The sequence below is a fragment of the Salvelinus namaycush genome, chromosome 1 (genome assembly GCF_016432855.1).
Source record: "Salvelinus namaycush isolate Seneca chromosome 1, SaNama_1.0, whole genome shotgun sequence".
Classification (NCBI taxonomy): domain Eukaryota; kingdom Metazoa; phylum Chordata; class Actinopteri; order Salmoniformes; family Salmonidae; genus Salvelinus; species Salvelinus namaycush.
Window position 1 is genome coordinate 39,810,135 of NC_052307.1, and position 15,013 is coordinate 39,825,147.

Sequence of the window (15,013 nt, forward strand, 5' to 3'; positions counted from 1 at the left end):
ATAATCAACTAATCATCAAGCTTTGATCATTTGAATCAGCTGTGTAGTGTTAGGGCAAAAACCAAAATGTGCACCCCTTGGGGTCCCGAGGACCGAGTTTGGGAAACGCTGTCCTAGTCTGATGTACGATAGGTACAATGGATGATGTAAGAATAGACTAAGATGATTTGACAATACAGACAGTGATTTAAAAAAAAAATATAGCAGCATGGGGTGTGAATTTGTGTAGGCTTGACATTGGAGTTTAAGTTTGTGGAACGGGGAACAAGATATGAGGTGCATGGAGGTTAGTGTGCCTTTGTGTTCATGAATGTGGCTTTTTTTGTTGGGTATGACTGAGTTCCTTCCTATTTTCACTGCATTTATCTTCCTGTCTTTTCACAGGAATCAGTTCACCATTTGACCTATCTCACTACAGCTCTACACCATCATTAGTCCCTCAAATTATCAGCAGATGGATGGTTGTAACCTCTCGTTCTGACATACTCTCCAACATAGAAGGAGGCCTACACACACATACAGGGAGAAAACATATGGTATGCATCCACACATATACAGTACTCTCACAGAGGCATGCCAAGAATACCCAACCCCCATCTTCTCCTTTCGCTCTCTTTCCTTCTCCTGCTGTTTAAAATGTAATTGTATTTGGATTGTTCTGCTGCTCAATCTAGGCCAGCAAACTTACATTGTGAGAAACATGGCTGGGTTTATAACACAAATAAAGATAAATTAAAGTAAAACTATAACTATTTTCCGTGTCGGAGGGGGACTGTTCTTTTTAATTTGGGCTGTGGATTTACAGTCACAGCCAAGGGGAGGAAACTCTGTTAAACTCTGTTCAAATGAGGACTGCTCTACCATTTGACACATCATGGCTTGCAGACGCTGAACTGCTGAATGTTAAGGGTTGAACATCAAGTTCTAAGCTCTAGACTGGGAAATATAGAGAGGGATGGTTTTGCTTTAGCATTCCAATCTAGAAGGGTTTATTTTTCTTGGAAACATAATTGTCTGTGGCTAGAATTTGGAAGTAGGCTACATTTTACCCGCCAATCTGCCCGGAAATAAAAGTCAGTTGTTGTTGCCCTCTAGTGTACATGTCATGCCTCTGTTTCATTGACAAAGGACAAGCAAAGGTTCTACTATGGAATGGAACAACAGAATACTTTTTTTTGTCATCTACTGTATTGTTGCGTCATGGGATTTGACTGCATTCATTTCAAGGGGACTTCTAGGGTTAAAGGCATGCTTATTCAATGTAACCATTTATTTCAACCTGACATACTGTTGTTCTACTGTAGCTCCATCTGTGGGGAAATAGAGAAACGTTCTATGGTGTCAGATTCTAAAGTGTTTTACTATGTTTCACTATTCTCTGCAGCACACAGTTTAGCAGGTATTTTACCGTCATACATACAGGCTTAACAAGTTCAAGAAAATGCACTGCAGTGTGCCATGAGGTATGTTTTCACTGGCACCATGATCTGGGAAAAAGTGATAAGGATGCAGGTGTCCTTGAGGGTTGCTACAGAGACAGAGGATATTTTATGGAGTCGGGGGTACCAATCCTGATAGAAAGTGTTCATTAACATCTATATTTATGTTCAAGCCATTTCAAGTGGAACAAGTATTATGCCCATCTGGTGTCCATTTCCCATAATGTCTGTCATTGAGAATAAACCAAAAGAAAACCCAAACTAAAAAGATGACTCATTTTCCTAATGGACCCTCTTCCCTCTTGGCCCTGCCACCTGGTTCAGTGTCACAGATGTCACAGATATAGCCGTTGAAGAGATACCTGTAATAGCCAAGGGCATACTTAAGGTAAGTTAAATGTGAATGATGTGGTGGTTAAATTAGTGAAATTAATTTACTTCTGTACTCTGAACATACCTTTGTTAAACTTTCTACTTAGGAGGAAGACACATATTTATTGTTGGTACACGAAGGCTTCACTATCTTTGATCTAACTGAGAAACAGATTAGACATGGTGGTTGTGAATGAAAAATACTCATTGTCTGTTCATTTTTCCCATTGGGCCCAAGTGTGGTTGGATGAGCCATCAAGAAGATGCCTGAGCTCGATACGTTTCTCATGGAGCGATGGGCATTGTAGTATCCTTCTATTGGTTTCTGTGTAGATCTTAAATAGATTTATGAGGCTAGATTATAATTTTATTATGGTTGCTATGTCGCTTTCTAATGATATTTTGGGAGATCGTTTGCATTGTACATTGTGCATTGTAGTATGTTAGCATTACCTCATATGGTTACATCGTACCTCATGTCATTTTTTTCAAAACTTGACCCACCCAAAGCCTTTTGTAGTTTCTCATGACCTTCCAGATAAACAAGAACATGTGTGTTAGCGACAACCCAGTTTTATGCCATCGTGAATTGGCCTCAAACCACAAGTGGGTCCAACTAAGTTCAAATCCATCATGTGTCAGTATTCAAGTATGTTGAATGATGTTTGATCTCACTTGAAATATATCCAGAAGTAGATTGTTCTTGAATTTGTTGGTGTTCCCGTATCCTACAGGCAGAGAGTGAACCTAGTCCTGGACAACAACAAAAAATCATGCTTAATGGAGAATCCTTACTGAAATAGATTTTTTTGTCCAGGACTAGGAATGATCTGGGCTCAGGAAACCAGCCATACATATATGTTCCTTGAGCATCATTTCCGTTGAAGTCACAATCTGGAATATGATTACAGGGGAGGAAAGAATCCACTTCTGATATTCTACAATGATAAGGATGAGGTTGTTCAGGTAAGATATGATTCCCATTGAAGATGCTACATATTGTAGCAAATTCAGAGGGTAACTCTGACTGGGATTTGAACCTAGGTCCAGTGACTGTCAAGCCAACACTTTAACCATTATGCCAAGAGCTCCAAACCATTCAACAAAGTCGCTGGGTGTTGGGTTAAGGTCGTTACATTAGCTCCTTTCTTAGGGAGAGCTTGTCCCCACACTTCTCTATACCAAGTACCTTACATGTAAATGCCTCTCCAAAGGCCTCATCCCACTTCTGACACCAATGTAGTGGATGTGGGGGTAGGCCTGACAAGGCCTCAAACCCAGGTCCAGCTACTGTATAGCCAACACCTTAACTCTTACGAAGTCAGAACCTCTTGATGGGTGTTGTTTTAAGATCGCTACAATATCGTCTAAAGGTCAGACAAAGATGATCAGCTAAATGGTTGGGTAAATAACATATATTTTCTGACCTTGACTCAAGCATGACAAGATTAAAGAGGAATACATAACTATTGCAAGAAGACATTACACAATAAAAAATAGGAACATATAGGTGTGATTTGAAACAGTTAAAGAGAAAGAGGCATGACAGTGATGCTGTATATTTTCTGAACCTGTTCAATCTTGCATTATGGTTTCCCCGGCCTGTACTGAATGTAAACATTTTGTGTGTGTGTTGTATCAGGTTGTCCCAGTAAAGAACATGAAGGTGGATGAGATCAGCAGTCTGCTGGAGTTGCTGGGTTTCTACAATAGATCTCAGAAGAGAGAGGAGGTGCCAGGGCAGTTTCAGTACTTTCCCCTGCGTGCACCCAGAGATGAGCTGTAAGCACAGGGACACCTTGTGGCCATACTCTGTCGTTGCAGCCTGTCACACATGACGAGTGAGGCCCCAAGGCCACAACATAATCCAGGCCTCAGTCTGAGGAATACAGACTCTGTACCACACCGTCTCACTGTAATTTAAACATTAATTGAATCATGAATTTGTCAATAAAAGTTTTCACAAGTTACGTAAAATGTTTCTCTTACTGACTTTTTGTGGCTTACTACCATTTTATAGAGATCCTATTAAATTACTATGTAATAAACCCTCAACGTTAGAATGGGGTGAAAATGGCAGCCAGATTGGCCAGGGAGAAATCCAAACCAGTCTAATTGGCGTGAATGGCAGAATTGACAGAATCCAGATTTTACTTATGCAGGTAAATAAAAGTAAGGCGGGTGATGTATCAGAAATTGTGTAGTAGAATTATTGTCAACCTAAATAGTCATAATCATAATAATTATATATACAGTTGATATGGGTTGTTGACCAATTGTCTGTCTAAATAGCCTCTAAAATATATGTAAGCAGACCATAAATGTCTCAATTGTTGTTTTCTTGGAAAGCTATGAGTGCTATTATATGATACAATATCAGTAATTGTTGCAAGTCCAACTGATTTCTGCCAGTTTATTGCTGCATTGTTTTAATGGAATATTGGAATAATGGCAGTTCATTTGAAAAATGAATAGAATCATTCCTCTTAAACTGGCAGGCAAACTAGCTAACAAACATACAGTGCAGATAAATTCTTCAAATTCATTCTTTTACACAATATCTTATCACAGCACTTGCAAACCATGGTTGACCAACTCCCTGACCTAAACGGCGGACCTTTATACCATCATAAGAAGGTTCATGTCCATCTAATATTCTAATTCCTAATGATATGCTTACCACACTGTCTATCTTCCATCAAAACATGATATATCTACATCTCTTTAAAGTCATAGAGCAGAGTTTCAACAGGTAACGATTGATATTAGTTAGTGTAGCAAATATGTGTGATGTTGATTTAGAAGATAACCTGCCTTAATCCTTATATCAATTACAGGGGATTCACAACTAGCACTTAATATTCTGAGAACCATGTGTTTCTTAGAGCTTGGTGAATGTGTGGTTGTCCTATGGTTATTTTGCATACAACCTTCCCACAACTTTCTGGGAATGGTGCAAGATAGCTGCTTGGCTTTAGAACATTCTCAGCACATTTAAGGAACTTCACCCCAAAAATATTTCTTGGTATTTTATTACTTTAACAGGACGTTTCCTGACAGTTCAAACATGGTACATTTCATTTTTATTTTGGAAATGTTCTAGGAACATTCTCCAACTGGTTTGACATTGGGAATGTTTACTCATGGATCTAGAACGCTAAGAAACAACGTTCTTCTGTGGGAATTACCGTACTTGAGCAATACGTTTCCTACAGGTTTCCTCATGGTTCTTTTTAAAGTCGTGTTCTCAAATTGTTCCAAGAACGCTAAGAAACAATGTTCTTCTGTGGGAATTTCAGCAAAATCTTTCCTACAGGTTTAAAAAAAAATGTATACCACTATCTCCTGATAGTCAAGCACTGCAGTGCTTATACCGCTTTCTCATGACACATCAATCACTGCAGTGCCTTAGACCGCTGCACCACTCGGGAGACCCCTACAGGTTTTCTCGTTGTTCTATTTAAAGTTGTTCTATTTAAAGTCATGTTCTCAAATTGTTCCGATAACGTAAGAACACTTTCCATAAAAAAAACACAAGAAAACTTTTATAACGTTCAAAGAACATTCTAAGAATCTTATTTAAAAACATATCCATTCCGTTCTCATAATCAACAAAACTATCCTCTATCTTGTAAAGTGTGTTCAGGTGTGTTGGCCGCGGCCACTAATTGGGCATATCTGATCTTAATGAGTGCTTGTTTTCTTTGAAATTGGGTCTGTTTGAATAGACTAAAATGAACAGCCTTGTATGTGTAAAAAAACATGTTAGCACCATCCTGTTGGAGCAGTGGAATAATTCCATCAATAGAGAACAGAAGATTATAGGTTCAAATATCACTGATGTGGTGTCACAATAACAAAAATATTAATTTCCATGTGTCCTATCTGTGATTGGAGATAAAAAGAGTTAACCTGAAAATAAGATGTTTTATTGAAACATTCAGTGAATGTTTTAAGGAAGTTAAAAAAAACATTAAAATAATATATCTTTTGTCTCTCTGTATTTCATAATTGTCCTTAAATTCGAAAGAGGCTGAATGTATACATGACCAAAGTATGTGGACACCTGCTCGCGAACATCTCATACCCCCTTTGCTGCTATAACAGCCTCCACTCTTCCAGGAAGGCTTTCCACTAGATGTTGGAACATTGCTGCGGGGCTTTGCTTCCATTGAGCCGCAAGAACATTAGTGAAGTCGGGGCACTGATGTTGGGCAATTGTGCGAACCCCATCCCAAAGGTGTGCGATGGGGTTCGAGGTCAGGGCTCTGTGCAGGCCAGTCAAGTTCGTCCACACCAATCTCGACAAACCATTTCTGTATGGACCTCACTTTGTACACGGGGGCATTGTCATGCTGAAACAGAAACGTTTCTTCCCCAAACAGTTGCCTCAAAGTTGGAAGCACAGAATCATCTAGAATGTCATTGTATGCTGTACCATTAAGATTCCCCTTCATTGGAACTAAGGGCCCTAGCCTGAACCATGATAAACAACCCCGGATCATTATTCCTCATCCACCAAACTTTACAGTTGGCACTATGCTTTGGGGGCAGGTAGCGTTCTTCTGGCATCTGTCAAACCCAGATTCGTCCATCGGACAGCCAGATGAATGTGTTTCCACTGCTTCAGAGTCAAATGGCGGCGAGCTTTACACCCCTCCAGCTGACGCTTGGCATTGCACATGGTGATCTTAGGCTTGTAGGCCATGGAAACCCATTTCATGAAGCTCCCGACGAACAGTTCTTGTGCTGATGTTGCTTCCAGAGGCAGTATGGAACTCAGTTGTGAGTGTTGCAACCGAGGACAGACAATTTTTTTTCAGCACTTGGCGATCCCGTTCTGTGAGCTTGTGTGGCCTATTACTTCGGGGCCATTGTTGCTCCTAGACGTTTCCACTTCTCAATAACAGCACTTACGTTTGGACTTGGCAGTTCTAGCAGGGCAGATATTTGATGAAGTGACTTGTTGGAAAGGTGATGGTGCCACGTTGAAAGTTACTGAGCTTTTCAGTAGGGCCATTCTACTGCCAATGTTTGTCTACGGAGATTGCACGGCTGTGTGCTCGATTTTATAAACCTGTCAGCAACGGGTGTGGCTGAAATAGCCAAATCCACTAATTTGATATACATACACCATATTTTAAAAAGTATCTCCCCCGGAGAAAGCATCCGAGCGAGCGAAACAGCGCCCCTCTATATGTATAGGTTATCTACTGTGATCTAGATAAAGTTGGCCTTTTCCTAAATTAGCCATGGACGGAGACAGAGATTTGGACATGTGGTTTTACTTAATTCTCCGTACTGGCCAGTGATTATAATGATGATTCTGATCCAACCACATGTGAAAGAGACGTGATTAAAATACAACTTTGAAATACTTTTCCAAAGGAGGAAGCTACTAAAGTGTTAAATTGTGCCCAAAATGTAATCAAATCAAACCAAATTGCATTTGTCACATGCGCCAAATACAACCTTACCCTGAAAATGCTTACTTACAAGCCCTTAACCAACAATGCAGTTTTAAGAAAAATAACAGTTAAGAAAATATTTACTAAATAAACAAAAGTTTAAAAAAGTAATAACAATAATAATGAGGCTATGTACAGGGGGTACCGGTACCGAGTCAATGTGCGGGGGTACAGTTTAGTCGGGGTAATTGAGGTAATATGCATATGGTAGGAGTAAAGTGACTATGCATTGATAATAAGCAGTGAGTAGCAGCAGCTTAAAAAAAGGGGGGTCAATGCAAAAAAATATATAATAATTTGATGTAACCTTTATTTATACAGGTTTTTCTCATTGAGATAACATCTCTTTTCCAAGAAAGGCCTGAAATAGTCCAGGTAGCCATTTGATTAACTGTTCAGCAGTCTTATGGCTTGGGGTTAGAAGCTGTTAAGGAGCCTTTTGGACCTAGACTTGCAGTAGCAGAGAGAACAGTCTATGACTAGGTTGGCTGGAGTCTTTGACAATTGCTGGATATTGTGATCTGTTATAAAATTGTAATTTTGTTATGAAATTATGAGTTGATGCACTGTTTTATAATTGCGCTGTTTATTTACATAAATCATGTGCGTTTCAAAACGGCCTTTCAGTTCGGTTACTTTGATGATTGATAATGGTAGTGGTAGTTATAACCACATGATGATTGATAGTGGTAGTGGTAGTTATAACCACATGATGATTGATAGTGGTAGTGGTAGTTATAACCACATGATGATTGATAGTGGTAGTGGTAGTTATAACCACATGATGATTGATAGGTGGTAGTGGTAGTTATAACCACATGATGATTGATAGGTGGTAGTGGTAGTTATAACCACATGATGATTGATAATGGTAGTGGTAGTTATAACCACATGATGATTGATAGTGGTAGTGGTAGTTATAACCACATGATGATTGATAGTGGTAGTGGTAGTTATAACCACATGATGATTGATAGGTGGTAGTGGTAGTTATAACCACATGATGATTGATAGGTGGTAGTGGTAGTTATAACCACATGATGATTGATAATGGTAGTGGTAGTTATAACCACATGATGATTGATAGGTGGTAGTGGTAGTTATAACCACATGATGATTGATAGTGGTAGTGGTAGTTATAACCACATGATGATTGATAGTGGTAGTGGTAGTTATAACCACATGATGATTGATAGTGGTAGTGGTAGTTATAACCACATGATGATTGATAGTGGTAGTGGTAGTTATAACCACATGATGATTGATAATGGTAGTGGTAGTTATAACCACATGATGATTGATAGGTGGTAGTGGTAGTTATAACCACATGATGATTGATAGTGGTAGTGGTAGTTATAACCACATGATGATTGATAGTGGTAGTGGTAGTTATAACCACATGATGATTGATAATGGTAGTGGTAGTTATAACCACATGATGATTGATAGTGGTAGTGGTAGTTATAACCACATGATGATTGATAGTGGTAGTGGTAGTTATAACCACATGAGTGCACTAAAATACCATAAGAGGGATAGTAAACTTTGAAGAGTGCGGGCAAAGTCCCAATAGTAAATGATCATGGTGCTCAGATCCTGGTGAGAGATCTTTTCTGATGATCCAAGCGTAGCTTGTAGCTTTCGTGGATAGATAGGGAGACAGAACAATAACAGCACAAAAATTGCCAGCACAAAATCTCCAAAGGATATTATTTCAATTCCAATCCTATATGCCAAGTTATTTGGTTGAGATAAGAGGAAGAACGATTGGTAACAGTACATTTTATTATCTTCGAAAAGTTTCTTTCAGTAGAATATTTCAATTTCACAACTAAAAACATTTAATAACCAGCTTACAAGTAACCGAGTACTCAAGCAGAGGTACTAAAGGTCATCTTATAAAGAACACTATGATTGTATCACTAAATAATAATAACAGCTTGCCCGACTTCACTAATGTTCTTGCGGCTGAATGGAAGCAAGTCCCCACAGCAATGTTCCAACATCCAGTCAAGATAATCTCTCTGACTGATATAGCCTACTGTGCAATCCAATCCATGCTGATTTAGTTTTATTTATTTTATTTTACCTTTATTTAACTAGGCAAATCAGTTAAGATGAAATGCAGTTCTGTGTTACTAGCGTTTCCCTCATCCCCCATTTACCAGACGACCCTGCCCTCCCCGGCCTCGTCCGAATCTCATTTAATACGTTTTGAATTCCATTTGCCGTTGAAGAGGAGTAGGGAATAGAAATAGGGGTAAGAAAAAAAGAGAGCGAAAATCCCTCTGGAGGTTCGGGCACATCTGAGGCAGCTCTCCTCACTGCTGCGATTTCTCTGGCTTCTCATCAAATTGACTTTCATTTAGCTGAATGTGGTGAATAATAGCCTGCGAGAGGCAGGGGACATAATACTCCCTATCTCACCAAACATATTGTTTCCCTTGTGATTTCACTTTGAAATGTGACTGCGAGTTCTGAGTGTCTCTCTCTCTGTCTGTACCCCAGGATTCTTTTGTATTTTTTTTCTATCTTTCGTCTTCATCCCCCTGTGTTGCAGAGTACTGTCATCTCTCTCTCTCTCACACACTTCCCCTCTCTCTCTCCTGATGCGGTAGGCCCCATCTTCTCCTTAATTATAATTGGGTGCAGCTTCAAGGTAATCACGAATGTGATCTCTGAGACGTGTGGTGGTGGTGCTGTGAGAGCTATGTGAGGGGCGATGAGAAACGACTGCCTTCTGGATCTGTGTGTGTGTCTCTGTGTGTGCGTGTGCGTGTGCGTGTGTGTGTGTGTGTGTGCGTGTGCATGTGTGTGTGTGTGTGTGTGGGGGGGGGGGGGGGGGGGGTCCTCCTTGGACAGGTGCCAAAAATGTGTGTGTATGCTTAGAGACTTATTATTTGTGACTGTGATGACTCTATGGCACTATGAAAATATGTACGTTTGTCATCCCCCAGAGATGTGTCTCTCTCTTCTCTCTCTCCTTCTCTTCCTTTTCTCTTTGCACCCTCTCTCTCTCTCTTTGCACTCTCTCTCTCTCTCTCTTTGCACCCTCTCTCTCTCTCTATCTCTCTCTCTCTCTCTCTTACTCTCATTCCCACAGACATGATGATGTGTAGAGTAGGGCCTGTTGGCTTGTTGTTGGTGAGTGAAAGGAATACAGCTGTAGATGGGAGCACAAATAATGTTTTCCTACCACAACATATAGGTGGGAAACCTGACTGTTCACCTTGGATTTTACTTTTTTGGTGATGGTTGAGCATAGGCTACTCATGTAGGTACAGAGTGCTAGAGAGAGATACCTCATCATTTTTAACAGTGATAAAAATCCTCAGTAATCATAGACAAACATACAACATATAGGCCACTATTTTTACAACACGTAGATATCACAGGCCTAATCTCAGTATAGACAATACCAAACATGCCACTTTTCTTCATCCACCACATTGTTTCCATCATATTGCAATCTCTAATGCTGAGCCCAGAGAAAATAGAGAGATTTTGACACCATCCTTAGTGGCTCATATTGGGAATCAGGTGAAGATTGGCGCCGGAACCTTGCAATCTGAGTGTGATTGTCTGTATGATGGGGGATGCCAGGGTCCAGGGTAATTCACTTCCCTCAGTCAGGGGTTAAATGGCCACTCAGGGTTCTGCATGAGAAGGACCGCATTACATTGCTTGGGCTCAGTGAGACAGGTGGATCTTAATGTGTTGCTATGAGCTAACTGTGAACCTGACATGTATTTAAGTGTTTGCTGTTGGTATTTGGGAGTGATTTAAGTGATTTAAGTTAGCTTTTCGTGTTTCCCTAATGAGTAAGCGAGTTCTTGCAGATTATGGCAATATAGGCAAGAGAGAATATAGTAGACGACATGTGTCAAAAAGTGATTGATGATCTATTTTTAGTGTCATGTGGTTATGCCCTTTTATGGACATCCTGTCCAGATGTTCTCACACTATGAAGTGACTGCTTTATGTAACATGATAGTGCAGCTGTTCCTTTTGTAACGATCGTCTGTTGAATTAGGTGTGGACCAAAGCGCAGCGAGGTAAGTGTTCATGTTATTTTTTATTAAAACTGAACACTAAACAAAATAACAAAGAGAATGAACGAAAACGAAACAGCCCTGTCAGGTGCAGAAACACAAAACAGAAAACAACTACCCACAAAACACAGGTGGGAAAAGGCTACCTAAGTATGGTTCTCAGAGACAACGATAGACAGCTGCCTCTGATTGAGAACCACACCCGGCCAAACACACAGAAATAAAACATAGAACACAAAACATAGAATGCCCACCCCAACTCAGGCCCTGACCAAACCAAAATAGAGGCATAAAAAAGATCTCCAAGGCCAGGGTGTGACACCTTTGAAGCAAAGCATATGTTTTCAATAAAAATGTCCTGGTGATTGATGTGTAGTGGCCTTGTTGAACTGTTGAATGTGTTTGAACATTTGAAACAGTTTGGAATTTATGTAGTGAATGGGGGAGGCCTGAGTTTGACAGTTTGAAAAAAATGAGAATTTATGTAGTGAATTGGGGAGGCCTGAGTTTGAACATTTGACACATTTGGGAATTTATGTTGTGAATGGGGGAAGCCTGAGTTTGAACATCTGAAACAGTTGGGAATTTATGTGGTGAACTTATGGAGCTGCTGTTTAGGGAGCTTGTGAAATGGAAAAGTATTTGCTGGGTATGTCTGCCTGAGTATAACTTCATATGGCTGCAGCCAGAGGCCGCCCACAATATGACAACAGCCAGCTCAAGTGCAGGGCGCGATATTCAAAAGATATTTTTTTTTTTATATTTAATTTTCACACATTAACAAGTCCAATACAGCAAATGAAAGGTACACATCTTGTGAATCCAGCCAACATGTCCGATTTTTTAAATGTTTTACAGCGAAAACAGCACGTATATTTATGTTAGCTCACCACCAAATACAAAAAAGGACAGACATTTTTCACAGCACAGGTAGCATGCACAAAGCCAACCTAACTAACCAAGAACCAACCAAACTAACCAACAAACAACTTCATCAGATGACAGTCTTATAACATGTTATTCAATAAATCTATGTTTTGTTCGAAAAATGTGCATATTTCAGGTATAAATCATAGTTTACATTGCAGCTACAATCAGAAATTGCACCGAAAGCAGACAGAATAATTACAGACACCAACGCCAAATATCTAAATACTCATCATAAAACATTTCTGAAAAATACATAGTGTACAGCAAATGAAAGACAGGCATCTTGTGATTCCAGCCAATATTTCCGATTTATTAAGTGTTTTACAGCGAAAACACAATATAGCGTTATATTAGCTTACCACAATAGCCAAAAACACAAGCCATTTCCCAGCAGTAAAAGTTAGCGATCGTAACAAACCAGTAAAAGATATATAATTTTTGACTAACCTTGATATTCTTCATCAGATGACAGTCCTATAACATCAGGTTATACATACACTTATGTTTTGTTCGAAAATGTGCATATTTAGAGCTGAAATCAATGGTTATACATTGTGCTAACTTAGCTACTTTTTCCCACAACGTCCGGATTTTTTTCTGACTCTTTTTCTGACACACATAGCTATTCATAAACATAACTAAAAAATACATGTTGTATAGGAAATGATAGATCCACTAGTTCTTAATGCAACCGCCGTGTTAGAATTCTAAAAATAACTTAATTTCGACATACAGCTTCGGTATAGCTAGAGTACCCAAAAGCTGGGCGCCGACGACTAGTTCACATGTACGACAGATATATGAAATAGCATCATAAAATGTTTCCTACTTTTGCTGATCTTCCATCAGAATGTTGTCCTTTGTCAAGAACAATCGTTGTTTGGATTTAGAACGGCCTCTTTCCCTCTCGATTTAGCAAGCACACTAGCCAAGTGGCACGAATCTCTCCATCAACAAACGGAAGAGAACGGAACACGGCAAAACTCCCGAAAAAATGTCAATAATCTGATTAAACTATATTGAAAAAACATACTTTACGATGATATGGTCACATGTATCAAATAAAATCAAAGCCGGAGATAGTAGTCGCCTATAACGACAGCTTTTCAAAAGGCAAATCCAGGTCCCTCTTCGCGCCTTCCTGAAAACAGGAAATGGGGGACACGTCATTCCAAGAGCTGTAATTCGAGTCCAGATCAAGTTACACAGTCCATTTCTTCTCTCACTCCTTGTCGACATCTAGTGGAAGACGTATGAAGTGCATCTAAACTAATAAATTACAAGAACTTTAATAGGCAGCCCCTAGATAGAGCCTCAATTTCAGACTTTCCACTTCCTGTCAGGAAGTTTGCTGCAAAATGAGTTCTGTTTTACTCACAGATATAATTCAAACAGTTTTAGAAACTAGAGAGTGTTTTCTATCCAATAGTAATAATAATATGCATATTGTACGAGCAAGAATTGAGTACGAGGCCGTTTGAAATGGGCACCTTTTATCTGGCTACTCAATACTGCCCCTGCAGCCCAAACAGGACAAGTAAGTGTTAGACTTGTCCTATGACAAGTTGAACGCGGAACAAGGAAGAGCTTGGTTTTGTTTGTTTGGAAAGTTTGTTGTTTGAAAGTGTATTGGAAAGTTATTGCTAGCTACCTAGCTTCTTAGTTTGGATCCCGCGACGCAGTTGGCATCAGTTGTTGGCATCAGCCCGCGACATGGTTAGCCATTGTGGCTGGTACCGCGAATTGTCCCGGGTTTGTGGCTGTCTAGATCCCTGCTGTTTGTTGTTTTCAATTTTCCCAGTGACTTACTTGCCCTGTCTGGAACTGCAAGGAGAAACAACGTAACCTACGTTGCTAGCTACCATGACAAAGACCAAAGCCGGCAGGAGTACCGTTGAGGACAGTGGTGTATCTCTATCACACGTGAAGGATCTTTTAAACGACCAAAAATAGTCCTACAAGCAGTTGTTACAACAACAAGAAAATATATTCAAGGGTTTTGTCCAAATGCTTGTGGATTCTACTAATAAAAGAATGGACGACCTGACTAGAGAGTTCCAGGACCTGAAGAACAGTTTGCAGTTCTCCCAGCGTCAGCTCGATGAGTTGAAACAGGAGAACGGCAAGATGACAACAATCTGTAAGTCATTGAGAGAGGACATCAGTTCCCTGTGTAAATCCATGATAACAATGACACATAAATCAGACTATCTCAATGGACAATCAAGACGGAACAACATGGTTGTGGACGTAATTGCAGACTCTATACAATGAGGCCTGGACGGAGTCTGTGGACAAAGTGAGGGAAATGATCTCTGAGAAAATGAAGATGGACCACAGGAAGATTGAGGTGGAGCACGCCCACAGGACAGGAAAACCCACCACCGGCCCAGGTGATAGGCCCCGGCCGATAGTGGTCAAGTTCCTGAGGTTCAAGGACAAAGTAGCTCTTCTGGAAAGAGCCAAGAACTTCCTCACCGAGGACTATCTTGAAGCTGTGCGCTAGAAGAGGAAAGAACTGATCCAGAGCGTGTGAGGTGATCCACTGTGATCCACAGTGATCCACTGCCAGAGCGTGTGAGGACATTGCGTACATCCACTATGACAGGCTCACTATCCACCCTCCCTCCCAGAAGCCTGGAAGGGATGAGAGAGCCTATGGGTTTGTAGCCTTAATCCCGCAGCACACACACACACACACACACACACACACACACACACACACACACACACACACACACACACACACACA

The 15,013-nt window shown here is 40.2% G+C and overlaps 1 pseudogene; it reads left to right on the forward strand.

Moving 5' to 3' along the window:
* Positions 1-1,458: 1,458 nt before the first annotated feature.
* On the forward strand, positions 1,459-3,597 carry LOC120051622 (annotated as a pseudogene).
* The last annotated feature ends 11,416 nt before the right edge of the window (positions 3,598-15,013 follow it).